The 16,907-nt window shown below is 35.5% G+C and overlaps 1 protein-coding gene and 1 pseudogene across 3 annotated transcripts in view; one reads left to right on the forward strand and one right to left on the reverse strand.

The window, feature by feature from the left end:
- ZFAND3 (zinc finger AN1-type containing 3) overlaps positions 1 to 16,907 on the reverse strand; it is a 297,507-nt gene that overhangs the window by 179,358 nt on the left and 101,242 nt on the right. The window lies entirely within an intron of this gene.
- Positions 775 to 1,957, forward strand: LOC109459451 (RWD domain-containing protein 1 pseudogene; annotated as a pseudogene).

Here is a 16,907-nt window from a genome sequence, read left to right on the forward strand (position 1 = left end):
TTCCTCTTATTACTGAACGTTTGTACCCTCTGACCAGTATCTCCCATCTCCCCCACCCCCAGCCCAGCAACCACCATGCTACTCTCTGCTTCTGTGCGAGTGACTTTGTGAGCATCTGGAGTGAGACTGGAGTGATTCACGTGTCCAACAAATTCCCGGGTGAAACTGCTGCTGCTGGTCTGGGGACCACATTTTGAGAACCACCAACTGTGGGAAGTGAATGCAGAGAACACAGAATAGTTCTCGGGTTTCAAGGGGAAGAAGAAGAAAAGATGATAGAGGTCACAGAAATAGTGACCACCATTCGCTGGATGACCCCAGGGATATAGATTCTAGAAAAGAGGGGTTTTTGGATTTCAGATTTGAGTAAGGTTTGCTATCAAGTGAGGTAGAGACAGAAAACGAATAACTGAGTAATAAGTATGAGATTTAAAGAACAGTACTATCATTAGTGACTTTGGAGAGGAGTGCTTATCCTTTTGGGGTCACCGACCTCTGAACATTTGATGAAAGCTGTGGATTCTTCTCAGAAAAAGGTTTGTGCGCTCATAGTTTTGCACACATTTTTAAGCGGGCCTATAAATTTCATTGACACACCAGCATCCAAGTGAAGGATTCTGTTTTAGGGTCGTGTCATTTAGGGTCGTGGACATGGGCACCAGAGAGTAAGAGGGACGGAGTGGGGAGGAGGTAACCGTGGATATGGGCAGACCTGATGATTTGGAATTTCCCTTCCTAGGGGTCCTCCAAAGAAGCCTGTGGCAGCCTGCACAACTCTGAGTTTTTAGGGATCCTATGAAAGAAAATGTACTCATTTCAGAAAACCGAACTGCCCCATGGCATTCCTGATTTTGTTACTTACACAAGACGAGGAAAAGTGCTTGTTCCCACAAGAGTTGAAAACTTCATAATCCCTCGGACACAGAGTTGAGTACAGAAAAGAGCCTGGCTTCAATTATGTGGAATAATTAGCTATAGATGAAGAACTGCTCCAGGGCTCCCTAACAAATCTTAAAATCGAGACCACAAAAGACCAGGTCTGGGCGATCCATGGGCAGCAGCGAGGGCCACCATGACAGATTCTGGGGAGGAGCAGCGCAACGAGCTGGAGGCTCTGGAGTCCACGTACGCCAACTCCCCACAGTATTATCAGAAAGTATGCACAGCTTCACCATTACTGTGACATGTGGGGCTGGAAAAAATGACAAAACTGTCCATACCACCCTCAAGTTTACATACAGTGAAAAATAGCCAGATGAAGACCCCTTTACAAAATATTCTCCCAGGATAATCTACAAGATAATAATGTCTCCAGCATTTAAGAATCATTAGCATTACAGGCAGAGGAAAACCTTGGAATGGTGATCTTTAGTGACAGCTGTGCAAGAAAAATTAAATGAAATAGATCAAATAAAAACTGGAAGAGAAGAAGAAAACAAGCAGAAGAAGCCGAAAAGCAATTATTTCATGGCACTCCTATTATGACTGAAAAATTTTTTAAGTTGGGAGGCCAAGTTTGATGCAGAACTCTTGGAAGTTAAAAAGAAATGAATGAAAGAAGAACAGGAAGGAAAAAATAAATTAAGTGGGAAACAGCTATTTGAAACAGATCATAATCTTGACACATCTGACATCCACTTCTTGGAGGACGCTGGAAACGAGGAGGCAGAGGAGTCTTTGTTCCAGGAAATGGGCAGCTTGGAGCTGGAGGATGATGACGATCCAGACCACAGTCCTGCTGAGCCAGAGAGTAACTTGACCCACTAATGGACTGTCACCGTCTGCAGAGAGGCTTGACTGCCACAGCATCTGTGCCTATGCTGAGTGGGTGTTGATTTTCTTTTATTTTCTCTAAGAAAAAACAATTTTCAGGAGAATATTCTTCTGATAGCTTTCATCACTGAACTTAATAAACTGACCTTAAAATTTCAAAAAAAAAGAAAAAGACCAGACTGTTTCCAAGTAACATAATGGCACCCCAGAACAAAGCACACGAAGGTTTACAGTAACACAACAATATCCAACACCCATAAAATACAATATCTGACATCAAATCACTAACTAATGGAGGATGTAAAGAAGCAGGAAAACTATGACTCAAAAGGAGGGAAAAAAATCAATCAGAACTGACAGACAAGGACGTTAAAACATATAGGACAATAATCAATCAATAAGTAAATAAGTAAACTAACAAACAAATGAAATAACTGTATCTTGTATGTTCAAGGAGTTCAGACAGGAGACATGAAAGATATAAAAGACCCAAACTGAACTTCTAGAGATGAAAACCGTAATGTCTGAGATGAAAAATATACTACTGGATGGGATTTGCAGGATAGGAGAAATCACAAAAAATTAGTGAACATATCTAAAATGAAACAGAGAAACAAAAGAAAGGAAAAGAAGTGAAAAAAATAAATCAACAAAGGGAATATAATGGAATCATAAAAAAATGTTCATTAATCCAAAAGAGAACAGGAAAAGGAGAGAAGAACAGATGGGATAAGTAGGAAACAAATACCAAATTGGTATTTAATAGATTTAAACATGATAGATTTAAACCTAATCATACCAATAATAACATTATATATAAATAGCATAAATACCCCAATTAAAAGGTACAGACTTGGAGTTGATAAAAAAGCAAGATTCAACTATATGCTTTCTATAAGAAGTGCATTTTAAATATAAAGACACAACTAAGTTAAAAAGCAAAGAATGGAAAAAGACATACTATGCTAACACTAATCTAAAAACAAGCTGGAGTGGCTAAATTAATCTCAAAGCAGATTTCAGAACAAATTAATACTACCTAGGATAAAGAGAGTCATTTCATAATGATAAAGGAATCAATTCATAAAGAGCATGTAAAAATCATAACCATTTATGCACCTAGTAACAGGGCTTCAAAACACATGAAGCAAAATATGATGGAACTATAAGGGAAAAAAAGAAAAATCCATATTTAGATTAAAATATTTTGATATCCCTCTCTCAATAACTAATAGACCAAGTAGGCAAAAAATCAGTAAAGACACAGTACACAGCAAAGACAGTACATAGAATATTGTCGATCGACTTGACCTAATTGACATTGATAGAACACACCACCCAACAATAGCAGAATGCACATTCTTTTCAAGTGCACACAAAGTATTTACCAAGACAGATGATATTCTGGGACATAAAACAAGTCTCAATAAGTATAAAAGAACTGAAAAGATACAAAATATATTTTCTAAATACAACAAAATTAAAATAGAAATAACAGAAATATCTCTGGAAAATACCCAGGAAAGGAAAAAAGAACCAAAAAAAAAAGGAAATACCATAGTATACTAAAATGCCCAATAGGTACTAATAATTATATACCCATAATAATGTAAGTACTGAAGAATTATTTAACCAAAAATTGGACTACAAATATTTGGTGTAGCGGAATGGGATAGGATGGTATAAGAAAGCAACCATTTTATATATCATAAAAAGTAAAACATGTCTAAAAGTGATAAATCAAAAAGTAGCAATATATCTGTATATTAATCATAAATATAGAGAGTATAACTTTAGAAGAAACAGCAGAAAAAATTCGAAGTAGCTGCTACTGGGAAAAACTGGAGGGAGTAGGGAGGTGTGGGGCATTTTGTTACATGTAATATTTTGACTAAACTATGTGCTTGTAATACTTTGACAAAATAAAGACTTCTCAACAGACTTCATCTACATCATCTCATTTGATTCCTAGTGAGGGAAGTATAATGGCCCCATTTAACAAATGAGTTAATTGATATTCCAGGTTCAGTAGCTTGCCTAAAGTCAAAGCCACTACACTTTCTTTGATAATTATATATACAACAATCATCATGGCATCATTTACACAGATAATCAAAGGAGGAAAAAATTATTTTCAGTGCGGATTTTTTTTTATTTATGCAAAATATTTTTAGTTTTATTCTCCTCTACTGAAGATGACTAGTTTATTGATTGCACAGAAGGAATATTTACACTTAACCTCTTATTAATAATGAACTTTTAAAAGAAATTTGAACAAAGACTGGTTCTTGGCAAACGTGGAGAACAAAACTGCAATCAAACGCCAAGACTAAACATTTCTTTTAGTCATTATTTTTAATTGCGGTAGAATACACATAACATCAAATTCACCATCTCAATCATTTTTCAGTTCAGTGGCATTACGTGCATTCGCACTATTGTGCGACCATCAACGTCATCCATTCTCCCCTCCCTCCAGCCCCTGGCAACCACCATTCTATAATACTTCCTGTCTCTATAAATTTGACCTCTCTGGGTATCACTGGAACAATACAGTATCTGTCTTTTTGTGACTGACTTATTTCACTTAGCATACTGTCCTCAAAGTTCATCCATGTTGTAGCAGATTTTTTAAAAACTAGTTCCCAAAACAGTTAAAAAGATAAAAAATAAAAATTCTTGATTGTGCTGTAAGGAATTAAAGCACCTGTAAACTGAATAGATGAGAATTTAGCTAAACTTATATTTTAGTTAAGAAAAATTAATGTTTCCCTCTCCCTTAACCATGATCAGGAACAATAAGATAAAAGGAGTAAGTTGCAATTTTAAACTATTGAGACAAGGTTATCTTGATACTTTATCATGTATACAAACGAAGGGAAAAACCGTACTTTTGTTTTTGAAAAAACCAAAAAAATTACTTTTCCTCTAAGGTCAGTGCTCTTTTGTGTCGTGCAGCAAAGGTCTATAAGGAAGGGCTTCAGCAACTGTAGACTGGGTCTTTGTTTTCTATTCTAAGGGCGGGGACACACAAAAGACGAAAGTACTACTAACAATGTTAGGTGTTCACAAAATACTGAGTCATAGTAAATATCTTATGAATCAGAAGCGAAATAGCCCCCATTCAGTCACACAGAGCTCAAGTAGGAAATACATGAAACGTGACCTTTCCAATATACTTTGAAAAGGTTTCCTTGGTTGCAGTTTGGAAAAAAACAAGCTTATTGTGTGCCATTACATCCCCTCCATGTCTGCACTCTGAATTTCTGCCCTAAATACCATGCATTTATTTCCATCTAAAACTCACACAGAGGTCCTAGACAGCCTTTCAATAGAGCCACTAAACAGACAAAGCACACCAGCCCTGTGAGATATCAAAAACATCACTCTGATATTAGGGTGCAGCTCGTTCTCTGAATTTTGATTTATGATGCAACTAGAATCGCCCACAGAATTTTAACAAGGACCGATAACCTGGAACGTCTCAAGTGTCCAGGTGTCTGACAAGAACTTAAGCAAGAGCTGTGCTTTTCATAGGCTCAGAATATTAACACCAAAAAAGAAAAAAGTCTGCTTAAGACAAAATCAGATATGCTATATGGCAACGATATAAAAAGTATTTTAGGCAAGACATTCATTTTTGCTTTCTTAAGATTAAACCATTTGGCATGTCCAAAAATAAGAGAATACCACTGCTAATTAAAATAAGATTGTCAATAAGGTTTCAATGTAAAACTTCTCATTGTCCAAAATTATTTGCTTCACTTGCTATTTTTCTACATAACATGTAGTTTTCCCCAACGCCTCAGAAGACAAAATATTAAGTACCTAGCACTGCCATTACCCAGGTTCTTAAATTGCTACACAAGCTATGGGTGGCACCATCTTTATGTGACACCACTGTAGGTCAAAAAATAAAGACCTCAGCCATCCCAGAAGAAAAGGAATGTATTGCTTTGACTTTCCTTTCAAGGAAGCCCAATGTTGGCCTGCGGGAAGCATACAGAGTGTTTTCTCTTCTCTTTCTTAGGCTCCTTCTCCTGCAGGACCTTTTAAGAATCTTGAGGGGAGAATTTTGTCTGGTTTGTGATAGGTTATAAAACAAGACTATCTGATAGAAGGACATCATAAAAAAAAAAATCCATTCCCAGAGAGTATATATCTAGGGACATGAAATACTTCATCTTCGGATGGAAACAAAAAAGCTTTAATAAACACTTTTGTCAAGTTCACAGGGATTTCTCTTAGGCAGTAATGATGCAGAAAACATTTTTAAGACATTTTAGTGACCCTATAATTGCTATATGTGATAAAAATCTCATATTTTATGAGATTTTAATGCAAGCCTCAAAATTTAAGAAAAATGTTAAGATTTAAAAAATTGTAATAAATATATTTTAAGTTGTCAACTCTACTAACGCTACTGAACAGTTAATAAATTTAAGTAACTGTGCAAAACAAATCAGCAAATGAGCTAACAGATAGTAAACAGAAAACTGCACTAAAATCCCTTAGAAGTATTCACAAAAGTGTTGTTGCCACTATGTTCTAGCTTTCTTCCTAGTCCCATCTTCAAGATTACTAATACAGCATAGTTACATTAGAAGGAGAAAGGAAACTGAGGTTGAAAGATATTCATAAAAGATGAAAAAATAAGCCACTTTACCCCACCACCTCAGTTTACTTTGAAACCCATTAATTCAGTAGACGTTGGAATAAGCACCAGCGTTTTGAAGAGTAAAGGCTTTAATATTCCTTCCAATCAAATATTCTGTGGTTCCCATCTCCTAATATCACATGATTAATGGGATTGAACACTTCTATACTTCCTAAAAACATGTTGCAAAACACATACGATGTACACTGAGTAACTGAATGGGCACAGAAGAAATGAACAATCTAGCTTTCGTTGTCATTAGAAGTCCAGGACCTGTGTTAAAAGAATTTTTGAGAGACTCTTCCTGACGTTAATTTGTGCTCCAAGCATGGAGATTAACAGCTACTGGCTCTGAGACCATATGCGTCAAACATAACAGCATCATCACTGTATGAAAAGCTGGCAAATGCAGTGATTTCTGAAGATGCTGAATATTTCAGCTATCTGCCCTGGCCTGTGAGTTCAGCTACAAGTTAGAACAGTGTTAAGGAGAAGGTAGTAACAGATTTTAGCCTTAGTTATCTTACCTCAGAAAATTGTTCAAACTTAAAATACTATCAACATGAGTATTAATCTTCAAAAATGGATTACGGGGCATTTAATAATACTGTCGTAATGACTGCCTCTTCAAACCATAAGCAGGGCTTACAAGCTTTCACAGGACAGTGTTAGACATGAGTAAGTTTAGTTTAATTTAGTCCAATTAAACTAGTTTCTTCTAGTACAGACTCATTTTTCCAGAAACAATTTTTTTCAACAGGGTATACCTCCGTACTTTTTAACTGAATTGTTCTATATGAATATATTCCTCTTGTTTGCTCTTGCTTGCAAAGGTTAATAAATGTTGAAATGTCTAATTTTAAGTCATATGGAATACAGAAAACAAACAACTTCAGGCTTTCTTTGTACCAATACTGAATTCTAGAATTTATTTGGTATTCAGCTAAAAACAAGACTCTTATTATTTTTAGTGTAGACACAAAAACAATACTGGTGCCAACTTATGAGGGGTCTCCCTATGGAGCGAAGCAGTAAACTGCCAGCCTGTGAAGCTCTAGTCAATGACATTTGTCCTTCAAATGTCTGATGAAACTGCTGCTAAAATTACAAGTAGTCTTAAGTCACTGATGGCTCAAAATTCTATTATCATCTGAAAATAACATCCACACACTATGGCAAAATCTTGTATTCTTCCTCATAATTTTCAAGTATCTTTTGGGGTTTCTCTATTACATTGGAAACTAGGCTTTGTATATTAGAAAATAAAGAGGCTAACATAGCTATGATTTTATATACCCTCACGGTACTAAACATGAATTTCAAGATTCAGAAATACTAGCCACTGGTTAAATACTCAGAAGTTTAGAGAATTTTGCTAACATATGTCTCAATCACAAAGAAAAAAGTAAGTGGATATGAAATGACAAACTTCTAAATGTATGTAATCCATGAGAAAATTTACAAAACTGTATTTTACGGAGGTAAACCTTTACCTTTCTTTCCCCGAAAAACTGCTGATCTTTAGTAATGGCTCTTCTTTGTGAGTCAAATAGTTAAAACCATCTCTTTTACTCCCAAATGAGTGTCAGTCCCACTCAGAGGTGCCATGTTTTATTTAAAACATACTCTTTCTCAGTAACTGCTTTGTTCTAATTGGCATGGCAAAGCCAGGTCCCTAAAGCACATAGCTCGTTACATTCAGTTTGGATTACAAAAACACCCGATGAAACAAACTGCATCGAAATGTACAAATTAACGGTGCAGGAGTGTGGGACAGGGAGGTGGAATTAGATTGTAATATGGTACAAAATCCACAGGGAAGCTGGGGAACAAATCACTAGTGTCTCTATAAACTATACAAGGTTTCCAAATGAGCAAATACACAAGGCAGACAGGATAGGCTTTTCCATAACTCAACCAGACGCTCCCTGGTGGTCTAGCAGTTAGGATTCGGTGCTCTCCCATAACTCAACCAAATTGCTAAATATGGATACAACAAAACGAGAGAATTTTTTTCAACACTATTATGCACACATGTATGAGAGAGTGGGAATACCAACAAAAAGGTTTAACAAATGAAACCTGCAGATTGCACTGTCTAAATATGAAACTCATCTTTACCTTCACACTGACAATGTGTAAACAGCCCTGCAATTAAATTACGCCTTCACTTTTTTAAGTCTTCTGAGAAGCTAAACATAGGAGACTAAATTAGAAACGGTACTTCAGTATGCAGTGCAGAGAGCAAGGTTAATGAGCTAAAAGTTATATGAACAAGAAGAATGTTAAGAAATGAAGATCTCACCACCAAAATAGAAAATGCATTAGACAGAAACGCTCCCCCCACCACATATGCAAACCTTTCCCAAATTAGCTATGCACTGAAGCACTGAGTACAGCTTCCCTGATTTTCCCTGGATATCCAAAGGCAAACTGCAACTGCACTCACAGAAAAGAGAACTGGAAAAGTGTACACCCCTAACCTACACACAAATGCAAAACAATACTACTGCAGCTTCCTCACAGGGTTTTCACAGTACAGTTTAGATGGGTCTAAACCTACTACCTCACTCCTAATAATATCAAGCCGTGGGAGAAACTTAGAATTGGAGTCTAAACAACTAAGGTCAAGCTGTTCTTTGCCTTAAAATTTATTTAATCTTGGGAACATTATTTAACCCATTTAAGCCACAGTTTCCTTATCTGTAACATGGAGATACAAAATCACCCAAGTTGTAAGGATCAAATGAGGTAATATTGTGCAAAATGGCTTTGTAATATAAAAGCACTGCAAAATTCTTAGTAATCATCGCAATTATTTCATCTCAGGATTTCATCGCCTTTTTAAAAACATAGATATAACTGTCCGTGTTCTTCCTCCATCTTATTTCACAAACGTAATTCTTGTTCCACTTCCTATTTTAAGTATCCATTTTTTGGCATTCCACTTTTAAGATTATGTATCCTTGTTATTTTTCTCCAAACCAGAAGTCATAGGTTAAGGTATTTTTTTCTTTTCTATACCCAATATTTAGTCTAAATGTAAATTAAGAAATTTAAAACAAACCTTTGGTAAGAGTTACGATTGTTAACATATAGTCAGTTCTTTACACACTAAGAACCATCTGAGCAGTTGGGCTTTTAACTGGCATAAAATTCTGTATGTTAAAGATCACATTTTAGTTATACACTACTGGCCTGAAAGTAATGCCCTATCATTTTACCCACAATTTTCACTGTGGACTAAGAATTAAGTGCAAGGAGGCTACCAGGAAAAGTGTCAAAAAGCAACCTTAGCATAACCCTCTAAATTCAAGCACAAAGGAAACAGCCAGATCCAGAATTAACTCTATGTTTCTGTATCCTGGTGAAATCAAGACCACTAAAGCACATAAAAAGTCTCATGGTGCTTTCCTGAGTTTATCTGACAGGTATCCATATTCCTGCCAAGATTAAAAGGAAACCCATAAACCTAAGTGTGATTGTTCCAATTTAGTTCGCATTAGTCTGCTGAGAACATGAAACATAGGAAATATCAACACATATCACATTTCATATCATAGAGGGTTGGTTACCTTATTACATGCAAAAGGGCCAATCACATCTAACCCAAGCAGACCTCAGAACTAGGGAGTCTCCAAGCTTCTTTGCTAGAGATACAACATTAGTATAAAATTTGAGCACATACCTCTTACATTTCTATTTATTTAAAAAAATAATCATATATTCCCACAGTGGACTGAATGCAGCAACCCATCCTCACGCTCCCTCCCACCCCTAAAAAAAAGGACCTTTGCAAACTTAATTGAGGATTTTGAGATAAGATCATTCTACATAAGGGTGGGTCCTAAATCCAGTGCCACTTGTCTTTAGGAAAGAGAGCGAGTAAAAGAGGTGAGAGAGCCATGTGAAGATAAAGGTAGAGACTGGAGGAATGTGTCTCCAGGCCAAGGAACGCCAAGGAGAGGCTTGGAAGGGCTTCTCTCAGAACCCCCAGAAGAAACCAGCCCTGCTAGCTGACACCTTAATTTCAGACTTCTGGCCTCGAGAACTGTGAGAGAATAAATATCTGGTGCATAAGCCACCAAGTTTGTGGTAATTTGTTATGGCAACAAAATTACGTACATTATAAAAATTAACAATATGTAACGGATAGAAAAATAAATAGAAATTCTAACATTTTCTCTCTATGCCTCAATTGATAATCCTGTGCACCATTACAGAAATCACAGCTTTAAACCAACATGTGGGCAAAAGAAAGCCAAATGACAAAATCAGACTATCTTAAAATACCAATGACTATTACATTTCTTCCATTTCACCTAAAATACTGACACGTGGTCACAATTTTTCTACTTAACACCGGAAAGAAGCTATCTTTCTGCTACTTACAACACTGAGCATTTTGTTTCCCATTAGAAATGCAACAATTATTTTTGACATAATTTCCATAACAACATCATCTTCAACACACTGCTTCATTTATCTTAACTAGCATAACAATTAGCCACACAATTTAAAATGCTTATTAGTAAGACAGCAAATTGCTACAGACTTAGAGGTCAGAAAGGCTGCCACAGTTCAGCTCTGCTAATCAGTTAAGGACCTGCTTGCCCTTGTCTTGCTTTCATCTGAGAACAAGTAAGGGACTCCACAAAGAGAGTTTCTAATACAAAAACAGTCTTCACATATTCATACTGAATGTTAATTTAAAAAGAGAGGGGGAGAAACATGAAGTTGCAATTGTGGTATAAAAACAGTAGTTGAAAAGAACTTCTGTGTCCATCAACAAAGGACTAGATAAATTGGGGCATAGTATTATAATGAGGGTGACCAATAATAGTTCATCGACCAAACTGGGACACACTGAGGAGTACAAAAGGCTGCTATTAATTTCACTGATACAAAAAAAATACATTGAGACTGTCCCAGGCAAATCAGGGCATTAATTATAATAGAATATTATAACAGTTAAAATGAACTAGAGCAACATGTGTCAATGTGATCGGTTTCTAAAAGCATTATTAAAAAATAATGCAAGTTGTAGAATGACTAGTGCAACATACCACTCACAAATTTTTAAAACAGAATCGTATATTGTTTATATAAATGCCCATTCATAATAAAAAGTATAAATACAAGGATAAGAAGGATAGTGGTTGTCTCTGAGGTGGAAAGAAGATGAGCGGGGTAAAAGAAAAACTATGAGATTTCAGTTCCCTTTTAAAACATGTTACAAAGTGGGGGGAAAAACAGGACAAAATGTTAGTATTTGTTAATTCTGGGTTGGCTTGTGGATATTTACAATATTATTCTCTATAACCCACAGCAGACAGGTAACTTGCAATGGATACATAACAGTTGAAAGAATTCCATAAGATGAACTGTCTCTTTTTAATAACTACATAACCAATGTATGTTATACTTAAGAAATCTTTCTTGGACTTTCAGCTTAAGAAATCAGTAATCGAGTCAACAGGATTACAAAGACAGAACTACCCCATTCAAATGATTCATTTTAAGAGCAACAGTGAGTTGCCTTTCTTTTGGGAAAAGGCGATTTGAAATATCAAGGTGTAACAAGCATACTGATATCCTGCACAAGCTGACCATGCTATAAAATAACTAATTGGAGCGGGTATTTTTATACTATTTTCCTGATGGGTAGAGAGTTCCCACAATTTCTAAAAGGAAACCTGCATAATAACAAGAAGTACTTAAAATTTTCAGATTCAGTCTGTTCCTCTTAAGGCAGAACCTCAAAATTTAGCTGTAACCTACAATTCTTCCCTTTCTAAAGTTACTGGAATAAGGTCACTTCTACTCTTAACTTCTAACAGGGAATAAAAGCAGAAAAGAGATTAGAATGCAAATTCAAGCAGTAAGAACTGCGGGTTCATAAGAAAATGTTTTAATTTACTTGCTATGAAATGGGAATTTGTTACTCTGTTGTGGAAATCACCATGAAACGCAAGTCACCTCGAAGAGCAATGTTTGCATTTTGGTTCACCTATCACTCCACCCTGTACACGGCACTGCTGCATTACTTACCTTACATGTCAACATCCCTACGCAGCAAGCTACAGCCAACTCGATTTTGTTCATTCCAGAAAAAAACTAGTAACTTCTGAAGTCTCTCAGACATAAGCACAATGCACTTTACTTTTTAAATTTTTATAATTTTTACAATTACATTCATAATAAAAGTCTGAACATATAAGCAAACAAAATCAAATTTAATTAAAATCCCCCCAAAACACTCCCACTCTGAGACTACCAAAATTAAAATTTTCATGTACCTTCTTCCAGCTTTATTCCGTGTAACTATATACACATAAATCATGTGTAGTCTAATTAGAGGATACTTTGTAGTCTTCTCGATCAGTTATTTAATTAATGTCCTTATGTTATTTTAAAAGGGGGGGGAGAATCCCACACTTAATGGCATGCTAAAAGCATAAATTATGGAACTCTATTATTCAATTAACATTATGGATTTAGGTAGAAAATTTGACAGCAATAAACAAGCTTGATAATTTTCAGATTGGATACAAAGTATGCAGCAATGGGGAAACTGAACTCCTGCATTACTACTGGCGATTTCAATCCCTTATAGCCTCCCGAAGTCCATTTTGAAATTGAAACAATAACTATAAGACGATATCATGAAATAATAAAAATGAAAGTGAAATTACTATACAGAATAGTTTCCTCCCAGCTGACAAAGGCTAGTAACAGAAATATATTAATTATAACAATATTTTCTCCAAAGTTAAATATCAGAACCCAGCATCCAAGATTATTCATTTGAATAAAGGTGCCTGAAACAGATTAGCCATAGATTTATATTAGAATGTTTCCTATTTGACATGTATCATTTTCTTTATTTATGGCAGTATTTCTTCACCAATAATGAGGTATAACACACAGGTAATCATGAAACAAAGATAAACTTGCTTAACTATCTTCCCACTAAGAAATATATATATATATTTAAAAAGTTACATTGAAACTAATTTTCAGATTAAATAACTTCACCATTAACTTATAATTTTATAGATGCTTTAGCTGCATTTTTAATTAATCTTCAACTGATAAGAAACCCCCTTACACTTTAGTTCTAGTCTTGTCCCCTTTCTGTAAATCAACATAACATTGAAAGTATTCCTTTTTAAAGAAACTATTCTGTAAAAGGTGAAAAAATAAAGCTTTTTGCACTGTGAATAATCATCTCTCCCTTATAAATCCTTTTTATGTGAATTAGGGAATAGCAAGTTTCTTAAAAGATAGTCTTACATGGAACAACCTGTTCAAATCATGTCTACAGTTTAAAACAAATTGCTTACTTTGATTTCTCAATGACGTACCTTTGTCATAGTTTAAATAGACACGTTAGTGTTAGTTTTTTAAACAAATTACTGAAATTTATTAAAAATTAAATACATACCGATGTCTCAAGTCCACAGGACCAACAGGTTCTCTTTACACTGAGCACATTAAGTTTCTCTGCTGAACAGCATCTGTCATCAGCCCCACTCCAGAATCTCCCATCCTTTGGGACATACCTTCAACCACCCCCTTGTAAAGAATCAAGTGCTCCATAGATGATGACTCCTTCCTCGTCGCCACACTGCTCTGTCCCCGCCAGCAAGCACTTCTAAGTGCTGGGGATAATGCCATATCGCTGAAGAAGCTACTTCAGTCAGCTCCTTAAAAATGTCTGTCTTCCCCACTTGTAATCATCCTATTCGGTGTTTCTGTCATCCATACTTTTATTTAGCAAAACCATTCTGTGAAAAGCACTGTTTTAATAATGAGAGCTGGGCTTCCATATGGTAGTACAGGAGGAGGCCACTGTGAATTAGATACTAAATGTTCCTAAATATCAAAGACCAGTTAGAATCTAAAACTCACAAAGTCATAAAGTGAGTTGGCACACAAACAGGAAGCAATACCATAGGCAAGACATTTCTACCTTTGTAAGAGGGAGGACTACCTTTCAGACGCTATGCCTGACTTTCCGTGTGTATTTTAACACCGCAGTAAGCAAGCATGTTTAGTTCATGCTTTCACACAGAAAATCATGTAATCCAAACAAGTAAAGAGCTTAGAACAAAGCTCACAAGAAATCAGTTGCCTAAAGATCAAAAGAAAATATGCCCTATTTTGCAAAGAAAACGAGATCCCAAATAACTCAATGACTTTCCAATGAATTTCTGTAATTCAGTGGTTTTCAAACTTTTTAAACCATATCCCACAGTAATATGTATTTATATCACAACTTGTTACACATTCTTTTCATTTATATAAGTAACTCAAAGGTTTCACAAAACAATACTTACCCTTAATATTTGCAATGCATTCTGATTATTTTCTATTCTACACAAATTTTTTTAAATGTTGATCATGACCCATTAAATTGATTTCTCTACCCACTAATGAATCACAACATCCACAGTTTGAAAACCTGCATTAGAAAGTACTGTTTCAACCAATAAATGCTTATTCACCGTAAGTACCATGTTATGAAATTTTGTTGCTTTCTATTATAGACATTTACAGATTCTCTTAGTAAAGTCATACAAACAATATAAAAACATTTAATGCAAGAAAAGGATACTATGACAGGTAGAATATTATCAAAGGGATAGAAAAACCAAAACTAGACCAAAATAAAAAGATCCTCAATTAGCTTTAAAAATCGGAAAGATCTGTGGCAAGATCAATTGATAACTTATGTTCAAGGGTGTTTAAATGCCATCGTTTTCAATAGTTTAGACATTCTTTCTATAACTTCAAATAAACTGTATATCTGTTAAGCAAATCCTTTCTTTAACAATAATACCGTGTTTCCCTAAAAATAAAACCAAACCAGAAAATCAGCTCTAATGCATCTTTTGGAGCAAAAAATAATATAAGACCCGGTCTTATTTTACTATAAGACTGGGCATAATATAATACCAGATCTTATATTAATTTTTGCTCCAAAAGACGCATTAGAGCTGACTGTCTGGCTAGGTCTTATTTTCGGGGAAACACAGTATAAAAATAATACTCTTGACTGGGAAGACTAATACATCGACTCAGATGAGGAGAATCCTTACCAAACACTGCAGGTGTTTCTGGCTTTTGCTCACAGAATAGTCTTATTCTTAAGAGAGAGATACCCAAATTTCCAAACAAATGTACAGACTTGTGATTTGAGGAAGGAAAATACACATGAAAGGGGGTTTGCTGGGGAAGGCAGAAAAACAGCAAACACAGGAATGGAAAACAATATGGCATGGTAAAAGTAAATAATGCCTGTTTTCTTTTGTTTAAGATGAAATAATAACCTCAAAGAGAATCCAGAAGAGCATTTTAAATCTACTGTACCTCAAATCATTACACTAGTCCATCATTTCTTGGTGCTTCCCCCGAAAACTTCCTTTAAAAGTCCTAGTGAGCATGGCATTACAAAACCTGGATGATAAGGGTCTTCAGGTCAAATGCCCTTTAAGGCTAAGAAAGAAACATATTACACATTTGTGGGAAAGACTCCAAATGGTCTTAAATTTCAGCCAAGCCAAACCAGGGTTCAAGATGAGGGTTGTCAAAAAATAAAACTAAAAACAACACCCTCCCATTTCGAAGAAGAAATTTTAGCCTTGCTGCAAGCCTTTAGGATAGCAAATTCATCCAAGCTGGACACTCTTCCGCATACACGCAAACGGCTGACACAAACATTTCTCTTTCTGACAGTATCGAGACACACTATTATTTGGTATATAATTTATCGGCAATTAATATTTCAAATGTTTTTTTAGTAACTCTCATTTCCATATACTCATTTCCTTCCCTTCATACAGCCAGGAATCTTTTATTTAAAAAAAAAAAAAAAAAAGGAAAACTGTTTAAGCGATGATAGTTATTGGGGGTGTGCTCACCATTTGGCAGAAGATTTCCTCAGAGGTAAACTGTTATCAGAGTTAACTTTAGCGTCCACAGCTCCTAACCTAGTATCTACTCTCTAAACAAGACTTTAAACATGTTTTTACTCATTTCATTCAATTTTATGTAAACAAGTTATATAACACACTCACTTTTTCACCACATAGGTTTATTCTTGAAAAGGAATCTTGGAAAAAATCTCTAAAGGAGTATTTAAAATGACAGTGGCTTTAGCCAAAATAACCTGCACGTTCCTACACAGTTCATACCTCAGCTGCAATAACGTGTTTTTATCCTCTATCTTCACACGGGAACAAAATCCACAAATATATCTTTAAAGTTCAATGCTCTTTTTTCTTTTGAACTTCAAAAAGAACATCAGAGTTTGCTTCGGCAAGCAGGATGCTACTGCTCATTCCGTTCCAATGACGTTGGGGAAATCAGGAGTGTGGGGGTGCAAGATAAAGAGGAAAGAAGGAAACAGTCTTTTCTTTACACACCTGAAAATATCATCTTTATATTTTTAAAAGCAAAAATGGCAAAGCTG

This window comes from Rhinolophus sinicus, chromosome 2, assembly GCF_057876585.1.
Source record: "Rhinolophus sinicus isolate RSI-liver-muscle chromosome 2, RSI-T2T, whole genome shotgun sequence".
Taxonomy (NCBI): domain Eukaryota; kingdom Metazoa; phylum Chordata; class Mammalia; order Chiroptera; family Rhinolophidae; genus Rhinolophus; species Rhinolophus sinicus.